The 6,341-nt window shown below is 43.6% G+C and overlaps 1 non-coding gene across 1 annotated transcript; it reads left to right on the top strand.

Annotated features, from left to right (window-relative positions):
• The first annotated feature begins 5,968 nt into the window (after positions 1–5,968).
• Positions 5,969–6,041, top strand: Trnaa-ugc (transfer RNA alanine (anticodon UGC)). Its single transcript has one exon. It is a non-coding gene; the product is annotated as a tRNA-Ala (tRNA).
• The last annotated feature ends 300 nt before the right edge of the window (positions 6,042–6,341 follow it).

Genomic DNA, 6,341 nt, shown 5'->3' with positions numbered 1-6,341 from the left:
ACAACTTTATTACCTGAATTTGTGAAGCGATAAACTAGGTGACAGCGATGTAAAACTCGGCCGAGGAGAACATATGTGATATACTTTCTTTACTTTTTATAATCCACCAAGGCTAGGCAGTACAAGTACTGTCAAATATGGACGTTCAAGGTCCAGATAACCGCAACACGGTGGCCTAGTGGTAAGGCGTCCGCCCAGTGAGCAGGAGGTCGTGGGTTCGAACCCCGGCCGGGTCATACCTAAGACTTTAAAATTGGCAATCTAGTGGCTGCTCCGCCTGGCGTCTGGCATTATGGGGTTAGTGCTAGGACTGGTTGGTCCGGTGTTAGAAAAATGTGACTGGGTGAGACATAAAGCCTGTGCTGCGACTTCTGTCTTGTGTGTGGCGCACGCCGCCCTGATATGGCCCTTCGTGGTCGGCTGGGCGTTAAGCAAACAAACAAACAAACAAATCTGCAGTTGTTTTTTGTTTGTTTGTTCGTTCATGGGCTGAAACTCTCACGGCTTTTACGTGTATGACCGTTTTTACCCCGCCATTTAGGCAGCCATACGCCGCTTTCGGAGGAAGCATGCTGGGTATTTTCGTGTTTCTATAACCCACCGAACTCTGACATGGATTACAGGATCTTTTTCGTGCGCACTTGGTCTTGTGCTTGCGTGTACACACGGGGGTGTTCGGACACCGAGGAGAGTCTGCACACAAAGTTGACTCTGAGAACTAAATCTCTCGCCGAACGTGGGGACGAACTCACGCTGACAGCGGCCAACTGGATACAAATCCAGCGCGCTACCGACTGAGCTACATCCCCGCCCTGACTGAGCTACATCCCCGCCCCGACTGAGCTACATCCCAGCCCTGACTGAGCTACATCCCCGCCCTGACTGAGCTACATCCCCGCCCTGACTGAGCTACATCCCCGCCCTGACTGAGCTACATCCCCGCCCTGACTGAGCTACATCCCCGCCCTGACTGAGCTACATCCCCGCCCTGACTGAGCTACATCCCCGCCCAAATCTGCAGTAAGGCATTAAAGGCCCACTCCTTTTCGTGAACATATTGGCTCAACATCTAAGATCTGGCTCAAATTCAAAATGGAATAAGACCTGGACTTTGACATTTACTAAAAATGAAAAGCCGGAGGGCTCTTGTGCACAGTTGAAATATTTTGATTAAAAAAGTTCGTAAAATCCACCAGTAGCTTTTTAAGAAATTAATTCATTCGGATGAGACGAAAAACCGAGGTCCCTTCGTGTACACTACATTGGGGTGTGCACGTTAAGGATCCCACGATTGACAAAAGGGTCTTTCCTGGCAAAATTGTATAGGCATAGATAAAAAAAATGTCCACCAAAATACCCGTGTGACTTGGAATAATAGGCCGTGAAAAGTAGGATATGCGCCGAAATGGCTGCGATCTGCTGGTCGTTGTGAATGCGTGATGTATTGTGTAAAAAATTCCATCTCACACGGCATAAATAGATCCCTGCGCCTTGAGTCCGAGTCTGGAGATACGCGCGCGATATAAGACTTCATATAAACATTCCAACTAACTACAGCAAGCAGTCAGGGTGTTGATTTTTGGTATGTGGCCAAATGGAGAATGTTTTATATTCCATGAGAAAGTCTGGCCAGACCGGAGATGGTGAGCGGAACTGTTTTCACGAGGAGTGTACCTTTAAATGCCCCATGCAGTGACCTGGAAGAACAAGAAGACAGCTAGACCTTGCAGGGATTTCTAAGTCCTGGAGGTTGTCCTTACGGCAGCAACGTGTTTAAAGTGCCTGTGCAGGGGCGGATCTGGGGGGGGGGGTGCAATGGGTGCAATTGCACACCCCCCCCCCCCCCCAGCGGGAAAAAAAAAAAGAAGAAAAAAAAGAAGAAAAATGTATCACCTGAAAATAGCACTTTACACGCTCAGATTGCACCAGATTGCACAATTTTGCTTCCTTTTTAAAAATAAATTCCGGGGGGGCATGCCCCCGGACCCCCCTAGCATGCTCGGCGCTTCGCGCCATCGGTTCGGCGCTTCGCGCCTTTGCTGATAAGATACAAACAAAAAAAAAAAGAACTTTGCACCCCCCCCCCTTTCAAAACCCAGATCCGCCCCTGCTGTGTGACGTACCCCTGGGAGCACATTACTCGGTGTCAGGAGCCAAGTCTGGTTAGAGAGTCTAACATGTGTGACTTACAACAAGACACGATGGGGACTGCGTTTTGAGACACCCGTTGTGCACGACGTCAAAAGACTGCAAATCAGGAACAGAGAGTTCTGCTTGACCCGTGCAGTGTTAGCCTCATCTCTTTGCAAGAATTCAGAGCACCCTTCAGCCAGACCCATAAGACAGAATCTGAGGATAATATCAATTAACCAAAAACTCAAAACGTGTGCTGTGACCGAAAGTTATCAGGTCTTGCCGTGGTAGAATGTCGACTTAAGTTGTATACGGTGATGTGGAAGGTTTCCTGGATTGAGCTTACTTTTCAATCAATGAGTCTTATATCGCGCATATTCCGTGGGTACAGTTCTAGGCGCTCTGCAGTGATGCCGTGTGAGATGAAATTTTATACGGCCAGTAGATTGCAGCCATGTCGGCGCATATTTACCTTTTACTGCCTTATTCCAAGTCACACGGGTATGGTAGACAATTATTAACTGTGCCTAAGCAATTTTGCCAGGAAAGACCCTTTTGTCAATCGTGGGATCTTTAACGTGCACACCCAATGTAGTATACACCTATCGAGTCATCGATCAGTCTAATCACAACCAGGACAACTATCTCATTCTCAGTTTGATGAGATCAATTTGTATAATAATTATATGCATGGAAGTGTTCATTGAAAAACAAAATAGACCTTTTAAAAAAACGAAAAAATACAAGTGAGACATCTTCTATAGCGCACTGACGCTTTACAGTCCATCCACGTGGAGGGGCTGTTTACTTAACAATCAAACAAATGTGTCGCACATCCCTTTGGGTTCCACTTATGTCTGCAGAGTGCCGCCCAGACCTGTGTTCGTTATGTGAGCAGAATATACCTGCGTAGTTTCAGCGGCACAGACGACGCACGGCCTATTATTTATGCCGCGATAGGGATTATGACGAGTACTTGGCCTGTTTTCCTTGCATGCAACGTGTAGCTGTTTCTTTATTTGGTGTTTAACCTCGTTTTCAACCACGAAGGTTATATCGCGACGAGGGAAAGGGGGGAGATGGGATAGGGGAAAGGGGGGAGATGGGATAGAGCCACTTGTTAAGTGTTTCTTGTTCACAAAAGCACTAATCAAAAAAATTGCTCCAGGGGCTTGCAACGTAGTACAATATATGACCTTACTGGGAGAATGTAAGTTTCCAGTACAAAGGACTTAACATTTCTTACATACTGCTTGACTAAAATCTTTACAAACATTGACTATATTCTATACAAGAACCACTTAACAAGGGTAATAAGTGAAGAATTTTATGGGTGAGAAAAGGAAAGTAAAAGAACTTTGGGGAGGCAGAAATAGAGAAGAAACAAAAAAAAGATCCTAATTAGGTTCAGGGCATCGAGAGTGATGCGACCTTCTCTCAGAAATTAGTAGAGAAGGCTCCCCCATCCACCACCCGGGGGACGCGCCTCTACGCCAATCAGGGGGCGCGAGGCGTGTAGCTGACTGGGATAAGCTGCCGTGCGTCGTCGGTCCCGCTGAAGTTACATTATGTGAGCGGAGCCCCCCTAACAGGCTTGCATGTGCACCTATCCATACTGTCCATCACAGCGTGATGAGCCGACGTCTGTGTGCGGTGAAATGGAAACATGAAGCAAACCACCGTGATTGGTGGCCTCTTTATATTTTCCTATTGCACCCGGGGTGTGAAAAGATCGGCCTTGCCATGCAGGGTGAAATCTAACTTTGCGAGCGACTCGGTCACAGATCACGTTCCTCAACTCATTTGCGCCCACTGTAGCGAGTGATTGTTCGTCATTTTCAAATTGTCGTAAAATATGACCCAGTTAAGGTACATCCAAAAGGATGACAGATTCGTGGAGGATATTTTACTGGCTGTACGATTAGTGATAATATGTAATCGTTTTATTTTTTTATTTTTTCATAAACTGTGTTATACAGGGTAGGGGTCAAGCGAGTCGTGATTGCAGGCGAACCGGAACGTGTCACTTTGACATGCTACACAATTCGTAAAAATGCATATTTTTCAACCAGGTCAGGACAAATGTGTATGAAATGTATTTTTCAACATGATCATTTCATTAGAATTATTCGTCAAAGCGTAACATTATCGCAGTTTGGGACAGAGATCTTCAAAGTGACAGTGGGCGTCTATTTCAGCACTGCGAAGCGGACCTGCGCATCTTAGGGACTTTGTTTGTTCGTTTGTCTGTTTATTTATGTGTGAGTGTGTTTCTATGTGTCTGTGTGTGCATTTGTGATGATAAGTGTGTATGAATGAGTTGAGGGAGGGGGACTCATGCGTTTGGCTTCATAGTACTTTCTTACGAATCACAACGGGTCATTGGTTACACACACACAAAAAGGAATTTTTTTCTTATTATAGCATGTTCGTGTAGAACAGACACTTGGTCACAAAAAGCATCTGATTTTAAAACAAATCATTACGTCGATTCCATGCGAAGGAGCGTTTTCACAAACAACCCTTTTTAACACCGTCTAAGTAATTTATGTTCATTTTTCTAATTATGTTACGCTTTGGCGAAAAATTCTAATTAGATGATCATGTTGAGAGATGAATTTCTTCCACAACTGTCTTTACCTGGTTGAAAAATATGCATTTTTACGAATTTTGTAACAACCTTTTTTTTACACCGTCTAAGTGATTTGTGTTCATTTTTGTAAATATGTTACGCTTTGGCGAATAATTTAATATAAATGACCATGTTAAGAGATGAATTTCCTCCACAATTGTCTTGACCTGGTTGAAAAATATGCATTTTTACGAATTTTGTAGCTAGTCGAAGTGATACACGTTCGCCTGCAATCACGACTCGCTTGACCCCTACCCTGTATATTGTTTATGAAAAGGTAAAAAAAAGAAAACGATTACATGATACGCACTAATCGTACAGCCAGTAAAATATCCTCCACGAATCTATCTTCCTTTTTTATGTACCTTATCTAGTTCATATTTTACGACAATTTGAAAATGACGAAAAATCAGTTGCAACAGTGGGCGCGAATGAGTTGCGTTTCTTTTGCCGGGTAGTGTACAACAATAAACACGCGTGTGGCCACAGGTTACAAAGACATAAGTGTTATTGACTGACTTTTATACTTTACATGTTCCTTTTCTCACAGGTCACGAGCAGCAATTACAACACATCTTAAAACCACATCTGTCCCCATAAATACACCGTACCGTTTTAACAATCTTATTTTAATGTTAGCGCAACTCTAGTCAATATTAAAGACACATTCGTCCTCGTGTATATCGTAATTTCAATCAACATAGCGCAGCAATTTAAGGAGATACTAGTGTATTGAAATCCCTCGTCAGATTCATTACATATTTTGTGCACAGGTTCCTCTAAGGCCAAACAAAAATATATGTTGGTTTGGGGTAACTTTCGCTTCAAGTCAAGTAAACTTGATCATCACAAACAAGATGAATTTTCGGGTTTAAAAAACAAACAATAGAAAATAAAAAAAGCAAAAGTGTTTTATTAAAACAAACTAAAAGTAACTCTCGTACTCGCTGCTTAAAATATTACAAGTACAGACATTCTATTCAGTTTGAAAAGTGAGAGCGATCTATCTGTTTTGTCTGGTTGACCTTCTTCTTATTATTATTATTATTATTATTATCATTATTCTGCTTCTGCGTTCGACTGGCATCTGACTGACCAAAAGGGAATAATTTATGGAAAACACTGCCCGAATGTCCCACCATCCTTTACAGTTGTACGTTTTGGGCTTGAAATAAATGCATAGAAATGGTCGAAGAGAGCGGGGCCCGGGTAGCTCAGGTGGTAGAGCACTGGACTTGCGATCGAAAGGTCGCTGGTTCGAATCCGGGCCGGGACGGACACTGTTTAACTGTATGTGCAGACACAGAGACGGCACGTTAAAGATCTTGGTCATTCTACCATAAGTGCAGATGGCTGATACCACCTAAACACGCATACATCAAAAGCCGTGAGGGCGTAAAAACTCGAATCGTATAAACAAATTCATGTCCAATATAGGCAATTAAGACCTGACGGACAATAAGCCCCTTAAAATTTACTTTTTGTCGAAGAGAGCAAGAGAGAAATTACACAATGTTCTACTTTTAACTCACATTGGGAATCCCGAGAGACTTTGTTTAGTGGGGCACTTACGGGG

This window comes from Littorina saxatilis, linkage group LG6 (assembly GCF_037325665.1).
Source record: "Littorina saxatilis isolate snail1 linkage group LG6, US_GU_Lsax_2.0, whole genome shotgun sequence".
In the NCBI taxonomy this organism is placed as follows: Eukaryota; Metazoa; Mollusca; class Gastropoda; order Littorinimorpha; family Littorinidae; genus Littorina; species Littorina saxatilis.
This window is presented reverse-complemented; position numbering and strand designations above follow the sequence as displayed.